Source organism: Phascolarctos cinereus, unplaced genomic scaffold (genome assembly GCF_003287225.1).
Source record: "Phascolarctos cinereus isolate Bilbo 61053 unplaced genomic scaffold, phaCin_HiC Scaffold_4;HRSCAF=312, whole genome shotgun sequence".
Lineage (NCBI taxonomy): Eukaryota > Metazoa > Chordata > Mammalia > Diprotodontia > Phascolarctidae > Phascolarctos > Phascolarctos cinereus.
The window spans coordinates 79,746,430-79,772,909 of record NW_027555847.1 but is presented as its reverse complement, the minus strand read 5'-3'; the positions used below and the strand labels follow the sequence as shown (position 1 = coordinate 79,772,909).

Here is a 26,480-nt window from a genome sequence, read left to right as displayed (position 1 = left end):
GAAAAGGAAGAAGTTGAATTATGGCATAGTCATATGCCATACTACTGTCAACAAATTGTGAAGTATTACAACCCAGCTTTTCTATAGCCACATGCAAAAAGCACTTTAGAGCAATCCAGCAAATAATCTCTAGGTCTATGGACTTCAAGGGTTGTTTCAGCTAAAATACATAATCACTTGATATTCACCAAGTCAGGAACCTTAGCACACTTAATTTATCCCTACTTAATAGATACAGAAACTAAGCCTTGCATATAGCTTAAAGGAAAACGTGAGGGAGAATTCTAACCTAGATTTTAAATTCAAATGAAATGCCTCTATCATTATGCTATCATATGTTTCTGAGAATGGACTTGACACAATGAGAAAGAATTTTATAATACTAAACAGTAGGAAAATATTTTTAAAATTAAACGTAATAAGAGAAAGATTGACGTTATTGTCTTATTTTTTTCCAAATAAATGTAAATGTATTTAACATTTGTGTTTTGTTTAAATTTTGAGTTCCAAGTTCCCTACTTTTATTTCCTCTGCCTATTCTAATTCCTTCAATTTGTTTTTCTTCTCTTATTGCTAAAGCTGACATTTCTAGTACAATATTGAATAGTAGGGGTGATAATGGACATCTTTCATCCCTCATCTTATTGGGAAGGCTTCTAGCTTATCCTCAACAGAGATAATTGTTGCTGATGGTTTTAGATAGTTGCTACTTATTTTAAGGAAAATTCCATTTATTCCTATGATTTCCAGTGTTTTAATAGGAATTAATGTTATGTTTTGTCAATTTTTCAAAAAGTCTATTGAGATAATCATATAATTTTTTTTGTTATTGAAATGGTGAATTATGCTGCTAGTTTTCCAAATATTGCATCAGCCCTGTACCCCTGGTCTAAATCCCAGCTTGTCATAATGCACTATCTTTGTGTTATACTCTTGTATTTTTTTCCTTAATTTTTGCATCAATATTCATTAGGAAAATGTGTCTATAATTTTCCTTCTCTGTTTTTGTTCTTCTTGTTTTAGGTGCCAGCATGATATCTGTATCATAAAAGGAATTTGGTAAGACTATTTCTTTGCCTGTTTTCCCTCATAGTTTATATAGCATTGGAATTAATTGTTCTTTAAAAGTTTGATAGAATTCAATTGTGAATTCATCAGGTCTTGGGTATTTTTTCTTAGGGAACTCGTTGATTACTTGTTCAATTTCCTTTTCTAAGATAAAGTTATTGAAGAATTTTATTTCCTTTTTCTATTAATTTTGGTAATTTATATTTTTATAAATATTTACCCGTTTCACTTAGAATGTTAAATTTATGAGCATATAATTGGGCAAAATAATTCCTAATTGCTTTATTTTACCTTTCATTGATGGCAAATTCACTCTTTTAATTTTTAATACCGGTATTTTGGTTTTTTTTTTTTTCTTCTTTTTTAAAATCAAATTAACCCGTGGTTTATCCATTGTATTGTTGTTGTTTTTTCTTAGAGAACAAGCTTTTATTTATCAGTTCAGTGGTTTCCTTACTCTTAACTTTATTAATCTTTCCTTCAATTTCAGGATTTCAAATTTTGTGTTTAATTGGGGACTTTTAATTTATTTTTTTCTAGGTTTTTTTTTTAGTAGCATGATCAATTCATTGAATGACTCTTTCTCTATTTGAGATATATATTTTCCCCTAAGTACTGTTTTGGCTGCATCCCATAAATTTTGATATGTCATTTTACTGTTGTCATTCTCTTTAATAAAATTATTTATTGTTTCTATGATTTATTCTTTGACCCGTTCATTATTTAGGATTAGATTATTTCATTTCCAATTCAATTTTAATCTGTTCCATAGCATTTTTTATTGCATTCCCTTACATGGTACTGAAGACATGATGTAGATAATGGGGGAGAAAGAAAATTATTGTTTGCTCTGATTATAGTTGATTATACTTATAACTATTTATGTAAGAATTTTTCCTTGTATTCGCAAAAAAGGGGGTCTACAGGAAGGATAGTGTGGAAAAGTAGTTTGGATTATCCTCCAACTTCCTCACATAGATTTTGAGTGCCTGGAGAGAGGAGGTTAGTACAGTGAGCGCCATGGGCTGACGAAGAAAAATGGGTACTTGTCTTCATGTAAAGACTAAGTATAGTTCTGGTAGTGAGGAAATAGACACGTTCCAATGGCTGTCATGAATAATCTTAGGGTTCAGTTTAAGTAAAGCAATGTTTCCTATTTCTTTTAAAACAATATATTTTTTTAAAAAGATGCAACAATAAGATTTTAATGTAAGTTTGAAGGATTGAATACCCTAGTCAGAGAAAAAACACAGGAAATTAGTCTTTTAGCTACTGGGACATCTTATTTTGAATTTTCTATTTGGAAAGTGGAAAGAGACTAATCCAAAATAATCTTACCTTGTGCAAGCATGAAAACAAGCAAATTAATATTTTATCCATTGGGCATCTTAACTGGGAAAGGACAGTTTGTTTATTTGTTTTGGGGGGAGGGTGTGGTACGTAATGCCTGGATTGGTCTTAGATCATGCCAATCCTTAAGAGGATAAATCAGATCCATGTCTTCCATTAAACTTTCCTTTATCCTTCATCTTTGAGGATCTCTGAGGATCTTTTTTTTTTTAATTTGGCCTTTGCATAGAAATTGGCTTGTACTCTTTTGATACATTTATATTATATGTAATAGTTATTTATTTGTGGATTATGCTTCTACTATATGTTCGTTTTCATGATGGGGACCATAGTGCATCTAAAATTTTCATCTACCAAAGTGTCCAGTATGGTGCCCTTTTCAATGTATATGATCACCCATTGTCTTTTGAATTGAATTTGTTTGCCCAATCAAATTAACTTTAATATTAATTATGGAATGTAACAATTGGTCAATGCCATTTAATTATATACATTCTTATATTTTTTTTGCTAAAGTGGAGATTCTTCAAACCTGAATTATATTTTGGCCTCATTCCTTACTTTCCTCTTCAAGCACCACTTTTAAAAGGAAATGTTTATATCAGTGTGTATAAATATATATGTATACATAAATATATACTTTCTTCTTATGTGATTCAGATCAATATATGATTAGAGAAAATGTTGTTTTAATTGATGGTAATAAAAGCTCTCAATCTTCAAACATAGTTAATAGTGAACAATATTGAATTTTGGTGCTCAGGAAAGCTATTGCTTTGGATCCCTGAAAAAAAAGCTCTAGCCTGAGAAGGATAACTATTCAGGATATCTATTGGAAGAATTAATTTTCCAGATGAAGATCCCATAACAATTTGAGAAATACTGTGAACATAAACTACAACTTTATGAAAAGTCAGAGGAAAATGATCAGAAAAGGGAAACATACGGAACTCATACATTTTTATTTAAAAAAATTCTAACCAAAAGTGAAATTAAATCAAATCTAAGATACCACTTCACACTTATCAGATTGGCTAACATAAAATAAAAAGAAAGTGACAAATACTGCAGGAGGTATGGAAAAATAAATATTACTAATGCAGTGTTGGAGTTGTGAACTGGTGCAACCATTCTCAGGGGCATTCTAGTGGCCCAGTGGATAGAGCACCAGGACTAGAGTCAGGAAGACTCATCTTCCAGAGTTCAAATTTGACTTCAGACACTTACTAACTGCGTCACTCTGGAAAAGTCAATGAACCTTCTTTGCCTCAGTTCCTCATTTGTAAAAGGAGCTAGAGAAGGAAATAGCTCACCACACCAATTTCTTTGCCAAGAAAACCCCAAATCAGGTCACAAAGAATCAGACACAACTGAAAAATGACTGAACAACAACTGAAACACCAACAGTTCTGGAGAACAATTTGGAACTTTGCCCAAAGGGCTATAAAACTATGCATACTCTTTGATCCAGCAGTATCACTACTAGCTTTGTATATTAAAGAGATCAAAGGAAAGGGTTTGTATTTGTACAATAGCAGTCCTTTTTTGTTTGCACAAAGAATTGACATTAAAGGGATGCCCATCATTTGGGGAATGGTTGAAAAAGTTATAGTTTATGATAGTGATGGAATACTATCATGCTCTAAGAAATGATGAGTAGAATGGTTTCAGAAGAAGTAAAAAAAACCTGGGAAAAATTATATGAACTGACAATAAAGTAAAGTGAACAGAGAACATTGCATAAAGTAACAGCAATATTTCAACAATGATCCACTGTGAAAGACTTAGCTACTCAGATCAAGACAGTGCTACAATTCCAAAGGACCCAACAGGACAAATGCTATCTACCTCCAGAGAGAGAACTGATGATCTTTGAATACATATTGAAGCATATTCTTTTCTTTTTCTTTGTCTTTCTTCCATTATGTTTGTGTGTGTGTGTGTGTGTGTGTGTGTGTTTGCAACAGCGCTAATATGAAAATCTATTTTGCATGACTTTTCATGTTTAATTGATATCATATTACTTCATTTCTCGAAAGGTGGGAGAAGAGGAGGAGGAGTGGGAGAGATATGAGGCTCAAAATTTTTAAAGATGAATGTTAAAAAAAATTATAGCCATTTTTTTTGTGGTCGCTAAGAATTAAAAATTAAAGGTATGTCTATCAATTGGGGAATGACTGAATAAATTGTGGTAAATGAATGTAATGCAATACTATTGTGCTATGAAAAATGACAAGCAGGGTGATTTCACAAAAACCTGTAAAGAATTAAAATGATCTGATGCAAAGTGAAGTGAACAGAACCAGGAGAACATTGTACACAGTAACAGCAATACTGTACAAGGAAGAACAGTGAACGACTTAGCTATTCTCAGCAATACAATGTTCCAAGGCAATCCCAAAGGACTAATGATGAAGCAAATTATTCACCTCCAGAGAAAGAGCTGACACTGTTTGAATGCAGATTGAAGCATACTATTTATCACTTTCTTTCTTTCATTCTTTTTTCTTTTATTCAAGTCTTCTCGTACAAAATGACTAATATGGAAATGTTTTAGGTGATTACATATGTATAACCTATGTCTGATTACTTACCATCTCAGGGAGAGGAGAAGAGAGGGAGGGAGGCAGAGAATTTGGAACTCAAACTTTATTTAAAAAAAACACAAATGTTAAAAACTGTTTTAACATGTAATTCAGGAAAAGAAAAGAATATATATATATATATATATATATATATATATATATATATATATATATATATATATATATATATATATATAGGCAATTGGGGTTAAGTGACTTGCCCAGGGTCACAGAGCTAGTAAGTTTCAAGTGTTTAGTCTGAGGCCAGATTTGAACTCAGGTCCTCCTGACTTTAGGGCCGGTGTTCTATCCACTGTACCACCTAGCTGCCCCTAAAAATAAAATATATTAAATTTTAAAAAGATGAATGTTAAAAATAAAAATATAATTGGGAAATATTTAATGAAATAAGTAAAAATATAATTTAAAACATTTTCATCAACTTTCTCCTTTCCTGACCATTTCTTCTTTGACTCTTATCCTTTCTCCTTCTATTCTTTATACCTCACACATATAGGCAACCACCCAGCATTTTTTCTTAGCTCTCTTTTCTTCTTTCTTTCTGATGTCAATCTTGATCTCATCCAATTTCAAATGCATCTTTCATTTCTCAAAAACTGTATTTCCAGTCTGAATTTCAGCCTATATCCAATTGTCTATTAGATGTTTTCACATTGATATAAAACCATAACTTTAAACTCAATATGCCTAAAAGCAGACATAATCTCCTACCTCCCATGCACAAACCAGATTTTCCTTCAATGTTGCTTATGTCTGCTGATCGGCACTGATATTCTTCCAGTAACACAGGCTCAGAATCTTAATTATTTTCCAACTTCCTCCTTCCCTCTTTTCCCACATCTAATTACTTCCCAAGTTCTATGAATCCTTTCTTTGATATATCTCTCACATAAGCCATTCCTACCAATACTTAGTCAAACCGACCATTAAGCAAATAGCAAAGCCAAGATGACAGAGTGGAGAAGCATTTAGCTGAGCTCTCCCAAATTTCCCTTCAAATATTAAAATAATGCCTCTACTACAATTTTGCCACAGAACTAACAATAGTTTAGGTGAAACAATTTTCCAGTCCAAGACAACTTAGAAGGTCAGTAGGAAAAGTCTATTGGGAAGAAGGGTGGGAATAGGAGTAAAGCACAGGTGGGCTGCATTGGTGACAACATCAGTTTTAGGAGATTCCAGTACATGGTTGGTGGAGGTGTTGGACAACTGAGTGGAAGAAGATTTCAGGGGACCTTATGCAGGCACTGGGTTCAGAATCCTATTGCCTTGCCCACAGGCAGTTGAGGTCACAATCCCAGGGCCAAAAGGAGCAATAGCATTTTTCTCAGAAGGGAACAAGGACCCAGGTCACAGTTCCAAGGCAGAGTGGCATGCTTGTGGTCACTCACTGGGGAATAGAGACCCTGGTCTCAATTCCAAGACAGAAGGGAGCACTAGTAATTGTGGCTTTAGGAGAGCAGGGCACTTGGTGACAGTTCCAGGGTCAAGAGAAATGCTAGCTTTGGTGGCTACAAGAGGACAGGTCAAGGGAAGTGATCAGCTATTGATTAGAAAAATGCAAATTAAAACAACCCTGAGGTACTGCCTTACACCTATAGATTGGCTAATATGATAGAAAAGGAAAACGACAAAATTTGGAGGAGTTATGTGAGGAAAAGGGACATTAATGCACTTTTGGTGGAGTTGTGAACTGATCCAACCATTCTGGAGTATGTTTTGAAACTGTGCATACTCTTTGACTTAGCAACACCTCTACTAAGCCTGTATCCCAAAAAGATCAAAGAAAAAGGAAAAGAACCTATATGTACCAAAACATTTGTAGCAGCTCTTTTTGTGGAACCAAGAATTGGAAATTGAGATGATGCCCAGATATTAAGGAATGGTTGAACAAGTCGTGATATATGATTGTGATGGAATACTTATTGCTACAAGAAATGATAAACAGGATGGTTTTAGAAAAACCTGGGAAGACTTGTGTGAACTGATTCAAAATGAAGTGACAGAACCAGGAGAACATTTTACATAGTAACAGCAATATAACATGATAATCAACTCTGAATAACTTAGCTATTCTCATCATGCAAAGATCCAAAACAATTCTGAACAACCTATGGTGAAAATGCTATCTACATTCAGAGAAAGAACTGATGGCATCTGAGTACATCTTGAAATACACTTTTTAAAAAAACTTTATTATTCTTGTGGGGTTTTTTTTTCAGTCTACATGTCTTTTGCAACATGGCTAATATGAAAATATTTTGCATGACTATACATAGATAATCTTTATCAATTTGCTTGCCTTCTCAAGAAGGGGGATTGGGAAGGAGGGAGAGAGTTTGGAACTCAAAATTTTTTTTAAAAGTGTCAAAAAATTTGCTTTCCATGTAATTGAGAAAAACAAAATAAAAAGTAAAAAAAAAGCACTCAGTATTTGCCCTTACTTGGGCCATTAAAACATTGAAAAAGCCTATTCTCTGCACCCACTGACATTTCCCATAATATTTATTCTGCACACTGTTGTCAGATTATTTTTTGCTATTAGTTTTCTTTCAAAAATTTTCTTTATTGTTATTTTCAATTCCAAATTCTCTCCTTCTTTCCACCTCCTCCCCAATCCATTGAGAAGAAATATCACACCACTATACATATGAATTCATGTAAAAACTTATTGCTGCATTAGCCATATTGAAAAAAATTTTAAAAAGCAAGAAACATGCAGAAAGAAAAATAAATTATTGTTCACAGATTAGTATTTCTGAGGAACATCTTTGATCGTGACATTCTTTTTCTCAGAAACCTTCAGTGGCATCCCATTCAATAGCCTGCCAAATCATTCTATGTTTCTTCAACTGGCATTTAATGCTAAGAATAGAGGGTGTGTGTGTGTGTGTGTATGTGTGTGTGTGTGTGTGTGAGTGTGTGCGTGTGTTTGTAAGCACATTTATTGTATGTTGGGAGTAGGGTTGATACGATATTATAGACAGCCTTCTGTGTGATGAAGGTATGAACAAAACCTCCCTTTCCATTGTTGTTCCCATTTTTGTTTCCATTATATGTCCCCAATATGCCAGGTAAACGGGACTACCTGCTTTTGGGAAATGGAGTCACTGTGTGTTATGGGTTAATAGGGAAAGGAGAAGCAACTGTTTATATGTGGCATACTTTAGAATACTGGGAAACAGGTGGTTTTTCTATTCACTAGAGAGGTAAAAGAGCATCTGAGTGTCATGCCACTATTTGTGTTTGGTTATGAGGTGGCACCAGTGTGTTGAAGGAAGGACTGGGATCTAAGGCCTAATGTTTAGATTCAGAGGGTCTGAGTTGGTGTGTGGAGAGAAAGAAGAGGATTGTGGGTATATTTTATATGAGAAGGACCATTTAATCAATGCCTAAGAAAGAGAGAATGTGCATTGAATGTTTACAATTCAACAGTATTTTTCTGGGAATGACTTCAGGGGAATATTATTTAGGCATTGACAGGCCAAATTCAAAGTGGGAGAACCTTTGGCTGGGCACTGGGCTCTGATCTGAGAAAGAATGTTTATGGGGGAAGCATAGTGGCTTGGGTCCTAGTACACACACACACACACACACACACACACACACACACACACACGCACACATGCACATACTCACACACATACCATAACATCCATATATACCATACAACATGCACACATACACACATACCCTCCTTTCACTAATTATTAAGAGAGTAGTGGTGACTGTAAGATGATATATTGTCACTTTGACATCTGAATTATATATTTCTGAGTTTCTGCTAGAATTTTTTTTTAACTAGGAAGATAATGGATCTTTGACATGCTTAATGGATGACTTTGGGAGAGGATTAATATTCACTCTTCCTAAATATGTTTCAACTTTCTTATCTTCTGATCTCGAATATTGCTGGCCCTATAACACCAAGTTTACCACATAAGCTCCCATTTCCACCTATCCAGATTCTGCCCTACTTAAAGGATACAGCTCAGATGCATCCCCCTCTATGACGCCTCCCCTCATCTGGCCAGTCAGAAGTGATGATCCTGTCATTGGAGGCTAATAGGGATTTGTTCTATTTATAGACCTGTGCCACTTGTGGTGCATTGTGTGTAAGTTAATTTTATACATGTAGCCAAGTTTTTTGAAGGCAGGAATCCTTCTCATCCTTTTATTCTGCCTCAAGTCCTTCCATCCCATCCTCTATACAGCTCCCAAATGGATATTCCTAAAGTACAATCACAACCATGTAACTACCACATTCAAGATGATTTAGTGGCTTCCTGTTCTTTCTGGAATGAAATACAAATTCCTCTATTTTGTATTTAAAATATTTCACAAGCTGCCTCCAACCCAAGCTTTCAGGCTGACTACACATGTGCTTTCTGTTCCAAACAAAGTGGCCTACTTTCCATTCCCCATAGACAATATTTCATCCCTTATGCCCACACTTTTCCTCAGGTTGTGGAACATTCCTCGTTCCTGGAACTAGACCTCACCTCCACTTCCTAGAATCTCGAGCTTCCTTCAAGGCTTAATGCTGCCTTCTATACAGGGCCAGCGTTCAAAGTCTTTCCTGCTATGTATCCTTGCTGGTGGTTCTTCTCCTCACTCCTCCCCTCCAAAGAAAAATTCCATTGAATTATCTCTAAATATATTTGGCATTTATTTAACAGTAGAAGAGATTATTTGAATTAGTAGAAAGAGAGCCAGCTTCAGTCAGAAAGCTCTGTATTCAAATCCTCTTTAACTTCTAGTAGCGGTGAAACTCTGGGTAAATCACCTAACCTCTCAACACTCCAGATAATTTTCTAAGGCTGACCTTCTTTGGGTCTTCTTCATCCCTGGAGATTCCAATGAAATCATAGGCCCCGACTTATCTTTGTTAATAACCCTCAATAGAAAATAAACTCTTTGAGGGCAAGGACTATTTTTCAAATATTTGCTTTGTCTTTGACTCTTGGTACCTACCACAATGACTGGCACAGATAAACCATTTAATAAATGGGTTTTGAATTAAATTAAATTATTATCTTTCTCATGGTGTCTAACAGTGCTGGTCCCATAATAAATTTTGATATATTTGTTCAATGGATGAATGGATGAATGGATGAATGGATGAATGAAAGAAAAATATGTTGTTAGGATTTATGAGAAATGGTCAAAACTGATCATGGCAAAGATGATGCTTTCTCAAAATAATAAAAAAAGCTTGAATTAATTTTGAGACTAAAGTTCTTTGCAGTTATGCAGTAGTGAATGGCTTATATGCCCATTGAAGGCATTATTCTCATCTTTATACAATAACGGAGAGTTTTCTTAGACAAGTCAGCCAAGGAGAAGACACTTTCATAGAAAAGCTTAAATATTATTTGAGGAATATGAAAAATTTGACCTATAAGATGTATGTTAAGAAAGATTTTTTCCTATTTAACATGGTTAATCTAATACTCCAGCTAAAACTCAAACAAATATTATTTCCAGCATATTTTCCCCCGTATAGTCTTTCAGTGTCCTGCCAAGAACATGCTATTATAGTGTTTGTGGATTTGGGCAGCTATTAGAACACATGAAACAAAGTCTGGACACAAGATCCTAATTATCTAAGTTTGGAAAGTGTGCCATAGGTCATTGGAACAGAAATTTACAAAAGCTTTGCTATAAGTGCTCAAGTTTGTGTATTCTTATTTTGTAACTATAATTAAAGTTACATATACCAGCACATGGTATTTAGACAATCCAACATAGGTGATATATTTTCTTTTAGTACACATTCTTTGTTCCTTAATGATATCCCAGCATATTGAACTATTTTGAACTAGGTGCAGCTATTCCACTAATCACTGAATTGCATATATGGCTAAAATGCCCTTTTGGTCTGAAGGCATGAGAACTGGAGCACTGTCTGGTACACAAAAGTCTATAAAATTTGGTGTTTCCAATTCCCTGCTACTACAAGTCCTTGAGTAATCTCCTTCCCATGAACATCTATTGATTGGATTTCCTTAAATAATTTATTTGAAAATACAAAGTATTTCAAAAGTCTTAGTGCTGGTTTAAGATTTCAAAATTTAAAACTGCACTCACTTTAGGAACTATTTGTTTAATAATATCTGAGACATATATAATACACATGGCTTTGCAAAGCACCCATTAGGCATTATCTCATTTACTCCTCACAACAACTCTATGAAGTAAATGCTCCAGGAATCAATATTCCCATTTTACAGAGGAAAAAACTGAGGCTTAGATATATAAAGTGATTTAATCCTAACTCTCACTAGATATTAAGTCTAATGTTCTTTCTGCTATACCATACTGGCGACAACCTATAATATATTATAATACAAAGAACCTTGATGTTAGAGGCAAACTGGGTTGCTATAAAGAAAAGAAAGGAAATGAGGGGAAAGAAAGTGACTTTCTCTTTAATCATGTTTTTAGAGGAGGTTGAGGTTAAAATAATTGCTGTTTGAATGGAAGCAATATGAGATTTATAAAATATTTATAAAACTTTTATTAAAATATTTTATAAAATATAAAATATTTTGAAATTTCCATATTCACAAATTTCTCACTAATGAGCTCCATAAATAAAAGTTCATTCAGTCTAAATAAGCCATAGATTCTACTCCAATTATCATCATCTTTTAAAGATAAAGAAAATGAGTGTGAGAGGGATTAAGTGTCTGCCCCAAATTCCCACAATTTTATATATCTAGAATTCAAGCTCAGGTTTTCTGATTTGAAAATCATTGATTCTCTCACTTCCACCACAGTGCCTATTTTCAGTTGTGTCTTGAAAATCCTGGCTTCAAACAGTCACCTGTCAGATTTCCCAAACAAGGTTTGCCACATAACAGACCTCTGCTAGCTCCTGGGAAAGCCACCCGTAGGAGCAGGTGTCAGAGTCTAAAGGTGATGGAGAAAAGCAAACAAAACAGAACAAAGTCAGTTCAACCTGAAGAGAAGAACATCTGAAGGTAGATGGTTGGCACAGACTGAGAAAAGACACAAAAAGGTCTCCCTAACAGTCACCCAGTATCCTCTAAGAGACAACAGCAAAGCCAAGGAATGTGGTGGGAACTGCATTCTTCTCTCCTTCTCTTCCACCCCCACTTCCTGCTCCAGGAGATTCCCCCCTGGGTGGTCACAAGTAGGAATCTGGGTGAGTTAAAAACAGGAGGCGGAAGGAGGCCTGAGGGAATGCCTCCTACTGTTCTGAGAGAATATAAGAAGCAATGTATGGGAAAGAAGTAGCTCTTTAGTGAACACTGCCCTTTGTAACTATCAACTCTTTGGAAACTGGTGAAAATTGAGATGAGATTGACATTCTTTGAGAAAATTGAAATCATTTCTATCTGTACATGCTTTAAAAAAAACAGATCCTTCATTACATTGGTGAACCAAAAGCTCCCTTTCTCCCCCTCGCTTTCCTCTCTCTTCTTCCCTCTCCCTCCCTTTCCCCCATCATTCAAAGGCTGCTGTGATGTCTCCTTGTGTCAGCAGAGTGCAAGCCCTCGTGAGCCTATCAGGATGGTGAGGCTTTGAACACTGACTCAGAGATGGACTAAGTGCTCTACAAAGACCGCCATGCAACTAATTTCAAGGAGGAAAATAGGATCATGGTGGGATGCTGAATAGCAATTTGTTTGCTTTTGGTTTTTCTTTCGGAAAAAGACTCTTGAGGGTTTGTGATTATTGATAGAAGGAGCATTTATACAAATGATATCATGAATTTCTGAAAGTATTAAAGCATTCTTTATATGCAGAAATATTATACATGTATATATGCGTGTATATATGTTCATAAGTATATATACACATACACATATGTCCACATATACACATATACATATATTTAGAACTAGACTCTAGGGTTCAATGATAAGCCTGAGACATGGTAAACAATGAGGAGGAAGTTGAGGGTGGGAGCAGTATGGTGGAAAGAGCCCTGGATTTAGGGTCTGAGGATGGGTCTTTGAATCCCTGAACTATCTGGGTGACATTGGGCAAGTCACTATACCTGTGACCTTCATTTTCATTATTTGTAAAATAAGGTGTTTGGGCTAGAAGACAGTTACAATCCCCTCCACCTCTCAATCTGGAATCTTATGACAATTTCATATAAACAAATACATATATATATATATGTATATATATATACATATATATATATGCACACACACATATGCATGTATGTATGTACACACACACACATATATATAATTGTGAAATTTCATTGCATTGTGCTTATGTTTTTTCTTTTATACACATATCCACACACTATATGTCTTTGTTTTTATAGAGAAGAGGGAACATGATTAGGAATAAGATATAATATGAATAACTGAAAACTTGAGTGTTCTCAGACTTCCTATAAATAGATATAGGGGTCTTCCAAAATAGGTACAATGTGAAGTAAGTAGAAAATGAAAACTTCGTGATATTACATTACAGAGCCCAGAGAATAGCTCCTCATATCAATTAATTCATCTCCATTCCAACAAGTTATACATAATAAAAAATGAAACAATTAACATCTATCAAGTGCCTACTATGTGCCAGGCACTCTGTTATGCATAATGGAACTATATAACAAGAGTCCAAAAATGTTCTCTATTTTCTTTTTTTGTATTAGGGACATGCAGATTATTATTTTCAATTTTCTTACTTTTACACTAACACAATAAGATTTTTAAAACAAAATTCCATAAACATAAGAATTTTAGAAATCTTAATTAGTAGCCTAGCACAAGCCCCTTTCCTCATAATAACCCCTTAAGGTAGGTAGAGCAAGTAAGTGGATATGAAGTATTTGCAGATGTATAAACTATGGCTCACAGAAACTGAATACTTGAGCAAGTGCACATGAGTAGTCAGGAAATGACAGTGCTGAGGTTCAAACTCAAGTCCTGATCCTGGGTCCAGTTCTCATTCCACTCTGCCCATCTACCTCTTGTATCAATACAGAGAAGTAGAACAAAAAAAATGCCATTGAAAATAGGAAGAGCAAAGCAAAACAATATATGTACTTGAAGAGCAACCAACTGGACTTCTAGTAGTTGAGAAAGGGTCTCAGAGAAAATATCCTGCTTTTCTAGGTATTTTAAAATAGAATATTCTGACTGGTGTTCTATTGTTGTAAAATTACACAGAGAAAAAATTGCTTTGGGTAGTAATAGATTCCTGCCCCTCCCTCATCCCACTACTTCCCTTCCCCCCAAACTTTGAAAGGGCTCCTAGTCATCAATACATCAGCTTAGTGCTGGCAATGAACTGACAGCAGATTTCAGCAGACACAAAAGATCTAATCCAAGCGCCAAACCTCTTTCCATGAATGAACTGCTAGTTGTATGGCTTCTGGGTGGTCGGTCCTCCTCTGTAATTCTATACTCTGTGGCTTTATCTTGCTTGAAATCTTGTTTCATAGCTTTACTCATTTCCTTTTATCAGAGAACTTAACTCAGATGCCCAACTTGTAAAATGAATATTCCAGAAAGGTTGGTACTGGCATACTCAACTCAGACTTGAAGACCTATCCACAAGATTGAGGCTATTCACCATTTCTTCATTTAGACGCGGACTCACATTTGGGGCAAACCTTTGTTGCTTTTGGTCAAAGGTCACTAAATAACATCCTGAGGGAAGAACTGGACGCAATGGGATCTTTGGAGAAAATTTTGGAAGGAACATTTTGAATGAGTTTTTATGTATGAAAGTGTGTTCAGTTTCAGAGTTAATTTCATAAAAGAAATTGATAATCTGATGCAGCATTATATTCTTTAACTGAATGAGTTTTGCACGTGGAATCAGAAAACCTGCTTTTGAATACCAGCACTGTCACTGGCCTACTACACTACACTGTACTATACTATGCTATACTATGCCATGCTATGCTATGCAATGCTATGCTATGCAATGCTATGCTATGCTATATTATACTATACTATACTATGCCATGCTATGCTATGCAATGCTATGCTATGCAATGCTATATTATACTATACTATACTATACTACACTATATTATGCTATACTATGCTATGCTATGCTGTGCTATGCTATGCTATACAAGAGTCACTAACCTTCCATGAAACTCATTTACCTAAAAAATTGTGATACTAGTATTTACATTTCCTACCTTAAAGATCCAAGTGAAGAAAATGCTTTGTAAACCTTAAAGGGCTATATAAATATGCTATTGTTAACTGTCACTTAATTGGAACTGTGAGCAATATTTATTTACTTAATAAGCATTTTATTAAGTGCCTATTTTGTGCCAGGCATTGAGGTTCTTGGGTTAGAGACAAAGCCAAAGCGGAAAGTGTCTGCAAGAAGCTTATATTTTTTGGGAGGAAACAGTGTATACATATGTAAGTAATTAAAATACAGATGTATATATACATATATATACAGACACTATTTTACACTTGTGTGTATATAATGATAATAATAATAACAATAACATTTATATAATATTTACTATGCACTAGGAACTGTGCTAAGGCCTTTATAATTGCAATTTCTTTTGATCCAGACAATAATGCTGGGAGGTAAATGATATAATTATCTCTATTTTACAGATGAAGAAATTGAGGCAAACAGAAGTTAAATGAATTGCCCAGAGTCCTCAGCTAGTAAGTGTCTCAGGCTGGATTTGTACTCAGGTCTTCCTCAACCCAGGTTCAGTCCTCTTCCCATTGTGCCAAAGTATTAGGGAGCTAGCTACTGGAGTAATATGTAAGACATGGAACTTGAGCTGAACTTTGAAAGACACTTTGAAAGAAGAAAGAGATTCTAGAGGCAGAGGAAAAGAATAAGTGCATTCCAGGAATGAGGGCCAGCCTGGATAAATACATGAGCACATGGAGATGGGAAATGGGACATTATATATTGGAAACAGGTAATTATTTCAGTTTGGCTATCACGTGGAGTCTGTGAAAAAGAATAATGTTCCAATAGACTTGGAAAGGCATCAGATCATGAAAGGCTTTAAATGCCAAATGGAGGAATGTGTAGTTTGTATTAGGGACAATAGGGAGCCTCTGGAGCTTTCTAAGTAGGAATTATATGGTCAGACATATCCTTTAGGGATATCACGTTGGCAGCTATGTAGCAGATGGATGGGGCAAGGAGAAGACTTAAGGCAAGGAGAGAAATGATAGTGGCTTTTGTAAAAGTCTGTGCAAGAGATGATGAATGGTATGGCATGGCAGTGAAAGAGAAGAGAGGACAAATGTTACAGGGGTTTTTGGAAACCTAATGAGTTCTGTCTTGGACACATTTAGTTTAGCATTTCAGTAGGATATCCAATTTGAAATATCTAATAAGTGTTGATGCAGGATTGGAACTCAATAGATCTACTAGGGCTGGATATATAGATTTATAAATTACCTGCATAGGGATAACAATAGCTAGCACTTGTATATGTTTACAAAGTTCTTTCCAAAGATGATTTATTTTTATTCTTACAAAAACCCTAAGAGATAGGTCCTATTATTATTCCTATTTTACAGGTGAGGAAACTGAGTCATAGAATGATTAAATGACTTGCCCAGGGACACACAGATAATAAGTATCTGAAACCAGATTTGAACTCAATGCTTTCTAACAATTGATGAAGAAATCACTGAGAGAAAATGTATAATGCAACTAGAAAAGGGCCCATGCTAAAAATGTGGCAGATGTTCATATTTAGTAGATAAAGTATTGGTGGTGGACCAGCAAAGGAGATTAAAAATGAGTAGCCAGACAGAAAGGAAGAGAAGCAAGAGAGTACAGAGTCAAGAAAACTGAGAGAAGAGACTATCCGGGAGAAGGGGGTGGTCAGCAATGTCAAATGCCCCAGAAAGGTAAAGAATGAAAACTCAGAAAAGAACATAGGATTGACAAATTAAGAGATCACTGGTAATTTTGGAGAAATGAGTTTCAGTTGAATGATGACACTGAAATTCAGACTTCAGCAGCTTAAGGAGTGTGTTGTAGGAAAAGAGGTGGAGGCAATGAGTGCAGAGAGTTGGTTTTATTTTTCATCTTCTTTTTTATATAAGGGTTTGGCTGTGGAAGAGAAGATAGAGGATGATAGCTTGAGGGGATGGTAGGATACAGTGAAGGATTTTTAAAAAAGCATGGTGGGGAAGAACTGGGAATGTTTACAAGAATTTTATTTTAGGGATAGGCATTGACTCAGATAAAATAAGAAAGATCCCAAACACTTCTCTAGCCCCGAGTCTGAACTTGGATCTTTGAGATATTTATTTGAATCAAATTCTGAACATTTTGAGGTTCACTGGTTTATGTCCTGGCCTTTTTAAAGGGAGTACAAATATTCAGTCCAAGTATTGCTATTACTGTAATATCTGTCTATGTGCCATATTTCTCTGGCATCTTTCACCTTGGTATTTGGATTCTTTGACTAATCCATTAAGCTAAAAACAAACCTCTCTGTGGGTATGAAACTCCATTGGAAAACACATTTAATTGACACTACTAGGGTGACAGTTTCTGGAGAAAAGATTAAGGAAAGGACATTTATCTTTCAATAGATGAGACACCACAGTGCACTGTTGAGAGCCCTAGATGGGGGAAGCCAGAGATCTGGCTTCTAGATTTGGCTTTTCCATAAACTGGCTGTGTCTCAGTGTAAAAAAAGGGAGATGGACAAGATGATCAATCTTTATATATCCTTGCAGCTCTACAAATCTGTAATTCAGTGTGAATTTTCCCCTACTCACAGTGAGCTCAGACTTATTTTGTCAGGTAGCTAACTGTGATAAGTTAATGGAAGATCATGCAGAAGATAGTATGTAATGAGGCAATTCCTTTTTTAGAGATCAAAATCTAGCCATGACTGGACTGGAAGAATTCATTCCCTTTCATTACTCTTTCTTTTTTTTATCCTTAACTCGCTTTTGCATTTGCCTCTTGATAGGCATAGGTTTAATGGGAAACTCTCTTTTATTACCCTTTCCTTTGTGGCTGCTTGAATTCTCTTTTAATTTTTCTCTCCAAAGAAATACACAATATCCTGTTTTTAGCTGGAAGCAGTCAAAACTTCAGCAACTATAATAGGCAACCAGTTGTCAACCAACTTCTTAATTGAGCACTTTGGAGCAGGATGGGGGAAGGGGGAGGGGAAATGAATGGTCAAATCCTATTATCTCCCAACATAGGAAAGTATTTACATTGTTGTTGTTGTTTTAATTTTATTTTTTTCAACTAAAAAGCACCTATTTTCTTTCCTCTCCTCTCATGCTACCTCTTGGAACTAAAATCAAACAAACAAAAAAATTTGTGGACTAATATACATAATCAAGCAAAAGAAGTTCCCTTACCAGTCATGTCCAAAAATATATTTCTCATTCTGCATACTTAGTCCTCACTTCCCTTCAGAAGGAGGCAGTTAGGGATATTCTTCATCATCGGTCCTCTGGTATCATGCTTGCTCATTGTGTGGATCAGAGTTCTTAAGCCTGTCAAAATTGTCTGTTTTTACAGTGTTGTTGGTATTGTATAAGATTTTCTATCGATTCAATTCATTTCACTTTGCATGAGTTCATACATGTTTTTTCCAGTTTTTTCTGAAATCATATCCTTCATCATTTCTTATAAAAGTATATTTTATCACATGCATATATTAGTTAGCCATTCTCCAATTCATAGGTATCCCTTTAGTTTTTTTAGGTTTTTTGCTGCCACCACTACCACACACACAAAAAAAGAGCATCAATAAATAATTTTATACATATGAGTCATTTTCTTCTTTCTTTGAACTTTCTTGGTGCATAGGCACAATTCTCTCTCAGCTATCTCTGGCTGACACTGTATCTTGTCCCCAGTTTTATGATTGGCTTTTCCAGTCTACTTGAGTAGCCTAAAACATGCTAACTGTCAAGGTTACTGAGACTTATATATTCAGCCCTCTTATAAGAGGCAGCATGTTTCAGTGGAAACTATTAGATTTTTAATATTTTAATCTTGAAATCCTTGAGATTTTTCCTGGGATCTTCCACTAACTTATCCCGCAAGGATGTGCTTTTGATTACCAGCTTTTCAACATAAATAAAAACCTTGACATTTAATAAATAAGCAAAATTAAATTGTAAAATTGTAAAAACCATTTTGTGAGGGAAAATTATACATCACCTATGCTGAGTTTGTTTCTTTTTTATTTTTAAAATGTTTTTATTGATGTGTTTTATTTTAACATAGCTTATATTTCTCTCTTTTTGCCTCTACTCTTCCTTTCACAGAGTCAACTTTTATAATAGAGAATTAACTTTAAAAACAAAAAGAAAAAAGATTTTAAAAAAATCAGCAAAACCAATCAATATTTTGGAAAAAAAAACAATCTGACATTATATTTTGTTCCACAACTGTGGATCTCTCCCTAACTTCTGCTAAGAAGTGGGGAGACATATCACCTTCACTGAAGCTAATTTTAAGTGGTTTTGACCAAACCTGCTTCATTCATTTTGAAATTGACTATTGATCTAATAACACTGTTAAATATCTCCCCAATTTTGATATTGTCCTTTGGACTGGAGTGATTCAACAAGAGAAAAAACATTTTGAAAAATATTCAGTCACCATTTGGTATTCACATTTTTGAGTAGACTTTGTTGCTATATTTTATAATACTTGTATTTTCATAAAAGCATGAAATAAATAGAAAAATACAAAGCTGATTTTGATTGGTTCCTATAAACATAAAACATAAGTTAATTTGTGAAAACTCCCATTTTCTCCAATCAGTTTGAGCATCGGTAATGCCACATTTTGGAGAGGTGAGGTTTGAGTAAAGGTAGCTATGAACATTTTGTTTTGTTTTGTTTTTTAAGTCACAGGAGAGAGGTTTATAGAGGAAAGGGTCGACTCAAATGCAGGGATTTCATCTTCAAAGCTAGGAAAAATTTCAAGGCTTGAAGAAACAGGGGGAAAAAAAAACTTACAAGCCTTTATGTCCATCTTCTTATTTAATCCCACAGCATATAAAAGACGTCATATAAGAATTAGATTAAGTCTGGGAATAAGGAAAGTCTGAATGTTTAGTCCATTCTCTGATATATTGACTCTGTGACCCTGGGCAAGTCAGTTACCTTCTCAGTGTCCTCAGACAATTCTGTGAGACTATAAAATATAGAAGAGTTGTCATTCTTTACCGATAGATGGAATTTCCTCACCAAGTGTTCTCTGTCAGTGAAATACTAGATTCTGTCACCTTCTCCACAAAAAACACAGCCACCATTACCCCAGCTAACAGACTTCAACCTACCAATCCCCACTACCAATCAACAACAACCCACCACTATTAACATATATAAAAGAATCCTAGAGTCACTGTAGCTTAGAGTATAGATTGCTGTAGATTTGATCTAAAGACCTAAGTTCTGAGTCTTTCTTACTAGATGTGTGACTACTCTGAGCCTTGGTTTCCTCATTTCTAAAGAGGACAAAAGTATAGTACTTATCTCACAGCCATGTAGTAAAGCTAAAAAAAAAAATGACAGCAGTGATTAAAAAGTCACTCAATCATTCAGTCAATAGACATTTATCAAGTGCCTACTATGAGCCAGGCACTGTGCTAAGTGCTGGGAATACAGAGAAAGACAAAAGACAGCCCCTTTCCTCATGCAGAAAGTTTCAAGAGATTCCCTCAGGTTGGGAATTTCTTTACAATCATTATAAACATAAAAGAGGGGGGAATGTGCAAGGAACCTAAAAGATGAGAATCATGTGAAGGAAGAGTGACAGCTACTTTTCCCCCAATGGCAGGTTACTAGTGTAGTTCTCTATTCCTTCTCCACTTCTCTTTATCTCTTTTTAGCTCAGAGGTCTTCTCATAATGTCCTTTTATACAGGCTCCAAATCCCAGCCATCTGTTCATTTTCCTCATGGTTTCAGCTCCATCATCATCATCTTCATCATGCCCCAAAACTGGGTACACTCCACCTGCCCATAATATTCCTCTACTTTTCATTTTCCTTCTATTATCTTTCCTCATTAGATCATAAGCTTATTGAGGGCAGAGACTGTCTTTCTTTTTTTTATTTTTATCCCTACCTCTTCACATAGTCCCGGCACAAAGTAGGCACTTAAATATTTATGATATTGTATCATATTGGGAAAAAGAAGAGTAGCAATGATTTGTGACCAAGTGGTATAGCAATTCAGTCATTTAGCAACCTGATGGAAATCCACTGTCATACTCAAGGGATGTATTTTGGATCTTGTTGAGAATCCCTAGTCTTCTACCTATTTCTACTGGTTTACTGGGGCACAAATATTTCTTGCCAGAAGGAACCTGGGAAGTATAATTAAGGATTATCAAGTCCTGGGCTAAAATCTGAAGACCTTAAGGGCACTGTTGGTGTTTTTAGAATTGTTGCCTACAAAAGAGGCACATTTTTAGAAAAGGATCAGATTTGGAAAGTAAATAAATGATTATGAAGATAATTTCTGGGGATGAGGTTAGGATTTCTTGACCATGGTTTAAAATACAGTATGGATGGGGTTTTGGTCAGTTATGAAGGATCTAAGGGGCAATGTAAAATATGTATATACCTGGAAACCAGGGAACCAGATGCATTGGAAGGCCTATATGTCTGGGAATTCAAAAGTATAATAATAATAGCCAATAGCTAATATTTATATAGTGCTTATTTTGTGCCAGTCACAGTGCTAAGTGCTTAAAATTAACACCTTATTTGATTTTCACAACAACTCTGGAAGGTAGATGCTATCATTATCTCCATTTCACATTTGAGGAAAGTGAGGCAAAAAGAGATTAATTGACTTGCCTACGGTCCCATAACTAGCAAGTGTCTGAGGCCAAATTCAAACTCAAGACTTCCTGGTTTCAGGCATGGCATTCTATCCACTATGCCAATTACCAAAGGTTGAGAACTAAATTCATCCTCTAGGTGTGTGGTACCTTATTGTGTCCCTCATTCTGTGCTAGCTCTTAAGGCTATGGAGACAGAACAACATGCTACTTCATTCTTACCCCTATAACATCAATCATCAGAATCATCTGCCATCAAATGAAGTCTATAACCACTAAACACAGGAATCTTACTGTGTATTTAATTTGCAGTATATCTTCTCAGTGTGTTCACTCACCATTATCTTGGGATAAGGCTATACTATGAGTGTGAAGTTTTAATTCAACTGACTTCGGAGACCTAGTCACCAGGTATTTGCTGATATAGACATCTGGAACAAACCTCTGTCTCCTCAAGTGTTTGGAATAAGAAGGCATGTTAGATGATGTTGTCACTCTCCTATGCACTTCATAATTAGAACCCTGGAGAGAGAAGTTCCTGACCAAGTATTACTTTTCCCACAGTCTTGATTCCCTAATTGCTGTGTTTAAGAGTTACCATACGCCAAGAAAAATCCCTCTTTCCCTTGGTACCCCTCCTAACATCCTCATTCCAAATCTCCCCAATGCCTCCAATCTACATACTCCCTGCACTCTTGTTCTGATTTGTCCTATGTAATTTCTGCATTGTTGTTAGTAAACTTCCCCTAATGGCACATCTCTCCCTCTTATCCTTTTGGCCATTCTCTTTTGCTCCCCAAAACCTTACTCTCTTTTGAAGATATTGATACTCTAGCCACATTTTATAATGTAGATTGCTCCTTTCTCTCATGCTTGTGATGTATTAGGCCATGTGGAAGAATCAGTCTATTCCTTGCTCCTCATTGCCACTTCTAGACATTCCTTCTGGCACATCCTTCTACGACTTCTTTGAAATTCATTGTATCAATTATTTCCTCATGTACAGCCCTAATGGAATAAACTATACTGGCTTTCAGGTGATAGTTCCTCCTTGGTTAAAGATATTCAGTACCAGACCAACAGTCTTCCTTTCCACTATCTTTTATTGCCATCTTATTTGGGAGGTGTTATCCCCTCAAATAGTCTGGCTGAAAAGTTCATCATATTTCTCAACATCCATGACTTTTATCTTCAGTCTCAACTCTAGTCACATGCACTGATCATTTCTTAGATTTCACTCATAACTGCCCCAGTTCCAGGAATACATACTTGAAAGTTCTCTCTAATTCAAATCCTTTTTCTTCCATCTTTCCTGTAATACACATGTGCGTGTGCACACACACACACACACACACACACACTATCTTGACCATGACCTCCAGTCATTCAGACTGGATACATATAGATATGTATATGGGTGTGTGTGTGTGTGTGTGTGTATATGTATGGATTCTTGAAAATTCAGTATCTGCATCATTCAAAAATTTCTTCTGGATAAAAATTATTCTATTTATCAAACCAAATGAGAAACTTAACTAAAAATCTTCTTTTTATTATTTTATTTATTGTTATTATTAAATTGGTCAAGTACTCGGACTAAGATGAGTGGCATGTAGTTTGTGAGATGCTACCACATATGGCACATATAGCAGTATACGTATATGTATGTATGTATATATAATGTGTGTATGTGTATAAATGTTTATATATACATACATATATATACATGTACATACATGCATATTATATATGTATATATATATATATATTCATTTTTCTCATTCTTGTTCTAGTTTGGTAAAGAGATTAGCTAAAATTATTTTTTTGCAAGATTTTGCTTTAAGAATTGGTGTTCTTGAAGATATTTCACTACTTGCAACTGAATTGTAGTCAAGATCAACTATCATTTAGAAAGTTCAAAAATTAATTAAATATATCATGAGAGTTTTGTAAACTTAAAAGTTGGTGCTAGAAAGTGGAAATCTCCAGTTAAAATTCTGAGTAAGTCACAAGAAATAAAATTATACCTTTTATATTCAAACCTTCATAATTTTATCATATGTAGCTGAAAAAAATTACATCATCTTAGCAAAATTTTAAAACATGAAGTTGATTTGAATGATGTTTGAAATTTTCTAGATAATGTAGAATCAAACAATTTTCTAACCCCTATAATTATGTACAAAAAACTAAAAAGTTAGCACTATTATACTACATTGTGATGAAGCTGAAAGAGGTTTTAATTTAATTATTACAATTCATATGAGTGTGAGAAGTAATTTAATAGTAGAACACATATCAGATTTAATGACAATAAGTTTATTGTGAAAAGGGGTATCAGATTGGGGTGCAACTCCATTTATCAAATCATGGTTGAATTTCAACCATGGCTCCAGGTATAAAATTTTGGCAAAAATCAACAGTATTGTATAATCCCATGTAGATGATGCCTTTTTATCATTGTCTCAGATGTCTGCTTGTCTTTTTTTTTAGGCAATTGGGGTTAAGTGACTTGCCTAGGGTCACACAGCTAGTAAGTGTCAAGTGTTTGGTCTGAGGCAGGATTTGAACTCAGGTCCTCCTGACTTCAGGCTTGGTGCTCTATCCATTGCACCACCTAGCTGCCCCTGATGTCTGCTTATCTTATTTCACATGAGTTACTACTCTGCTAGGGTTTGAAGAAAATTCTCACTATCTTCCTACCACCTAGAATGGGTGCTATTCACTCTCACAACTGGTCATTCCATATTTTTTTTGATGCTTCATTGAATGATCAATTAACAATATTTTCAGAGAAATTTGAATATAGACATTCTGTATTTAGCTGAGTAAATCTACCCTAGATGGGTCTAGACTCCACTATGTAGTTATTATTGATAACATTCAGATCATTTAATAAATATTTGATCCCCCAATTACCATATTTTTTTACACAAGCAGCCCTGATACCAGATAGGTAAAAAATGTGCTAGGCTGAATGGCATTTTGAAGGCATGAATAAGAGGGTGAATCTTTGGCACAAAGATGGGAAGCAAGACTCTTTAGATGTGCCAATAGCAGTGTTACCCCAAGGCCATTGGAGAACGGAGATATTTTTCAAAAGTTGGGTTTTTTAAAAATGTTTTCCTATTCTCTTACGGGAAAAAGAATAAGTGGTGGGGGCAGGTCAGTGTCATAACATGTGGAATGTTTATCTGGGAGTCAGGAGCTTCTGAGTTCAAGTTCTCAGACACTACCTGTGTGATCCTTAGCAAGTAATTAAACTCCTTTGTGCCTCAGTTTCCTTAATTGTAAAATGAGAGGACATTTCACTCAATGGCCTCCAAATTCCCTTCAAGCTTTCAGTCTTTAAATATAAATTTCTAAAAGTGTTTGAATCCTAGGAGTAAGCAAATCAATGGGAGGGGCTGGAGGAGGGTGGGAGGGAGGGAGAAACTTTACCTTCTCGTATGATGAACTAAACATCTGTGTTTTCTTATTTTTAGCAAAATATGTTGAAACACCCAATGGACTGTAAATGAAGACATTTGAGGACATGAGGACTGGTATGGCTAATGCCTTTGCAGAAGATTCTAAAAAAAACTAATGCCTTCCCCTCCCCCCCAACTTAAGATGTGAGCTCCTTCATTTTTCTTACTTTGCATTCCCAGCACTTAGTATAATACCTGGGACATAAGAGTTGCTTAATAAATAATTGTTGACTTGTTGAAAGTTGGCTGCTTCTCCTCTTCTTGGATAGTTCCCATTAACTAACTTAGCCTAGCAATTTTCAGATGGCAAGGGGGCTTGGGAACTATATTTCAGCAACCCATTCTCTTTTTCTGGATGTGAAAGGCTGACATTCAGGGCTGTGCACTGAGATGAGATAGAAAGATCACTAACCTGGGAGCTAGAAGATGTAGTTGTTCTAATCTCAGTTCTACCAATTTCTAATTACACAGCCTGGTAAAGTTATGTAACTCTTGCTATCAATTTACTTACCTATAAAACGTGATCATTTAATTAGATCATCTTGAATCCTCCTTCTAAATATAAAATTGAATTGAGCTCCATAGAAGTTTTAAATGAAATTCTGCTTAGGAATAGAAGATGAATTGGGATTTCTAATCTAGAAAATGTTGGCAATGTAGTGATGACCTTCTATATATGACTTGAACTTTAACTTCCTCTATACACAGCTATGCTGGCTTACGAAGTTGGTCCTCACATATCCATTCCTCTGTTCTTTGTTTCTTTGCACTGGCTAAACCCTAACCCTAAAATACACTCCCTCTCTGCTTCTGTCTCTAAAGAATCCTTTGATTCTTTCAAATCTCAGTCTAAATACTCCCTTCTGTAGGAGACTTTTCCTGGTTCCTCCAGATGATTGCACCTTCTCCCCTAAGGTTATGTTCCTTCCACTCAATTTTCACCTTGTATGTACTTCTATATGTACCCACTATCTTCCCCATTAGAATTTTTTCATTTGCTCTTTCTTCATGTTCCCAGTGGTTTGTCACATAACAAATGCTTAATAAGTCCTTGTTGATTGATTCTTTAATAATAGTCATCTAATACTTGTCAAGTACACTTGGAATAAAATGGCATGGAATAAAATTATGTAGTTTATTGAATGCTAGGAGAACATGGGGTAGACATTCACAGACACACAAATAAAACAAATGACT

General features: G+C 35.3%; 1 long non-coding RNA gene across 1 annotated transcript; it reads left to right on the top strand.

Moving 5' to 3' along the window:
• The first annotated feature begins 1,029 nt into the window (after positions 1–1,029).
• LOC144456621 (uncharacterized) lies at positions 1,030–25,524 on the top strand. The gene is made up of 2 exons (XR_013485622.1): positions 1,030–1,059; positions 25,299–25,524. It is a non-coding gene; the product is annotated as an uncharacterized LOC144456621 (long non-coding RNA).
• Positions 25,525–26,480: the final 956 nt, after the last annotated feature.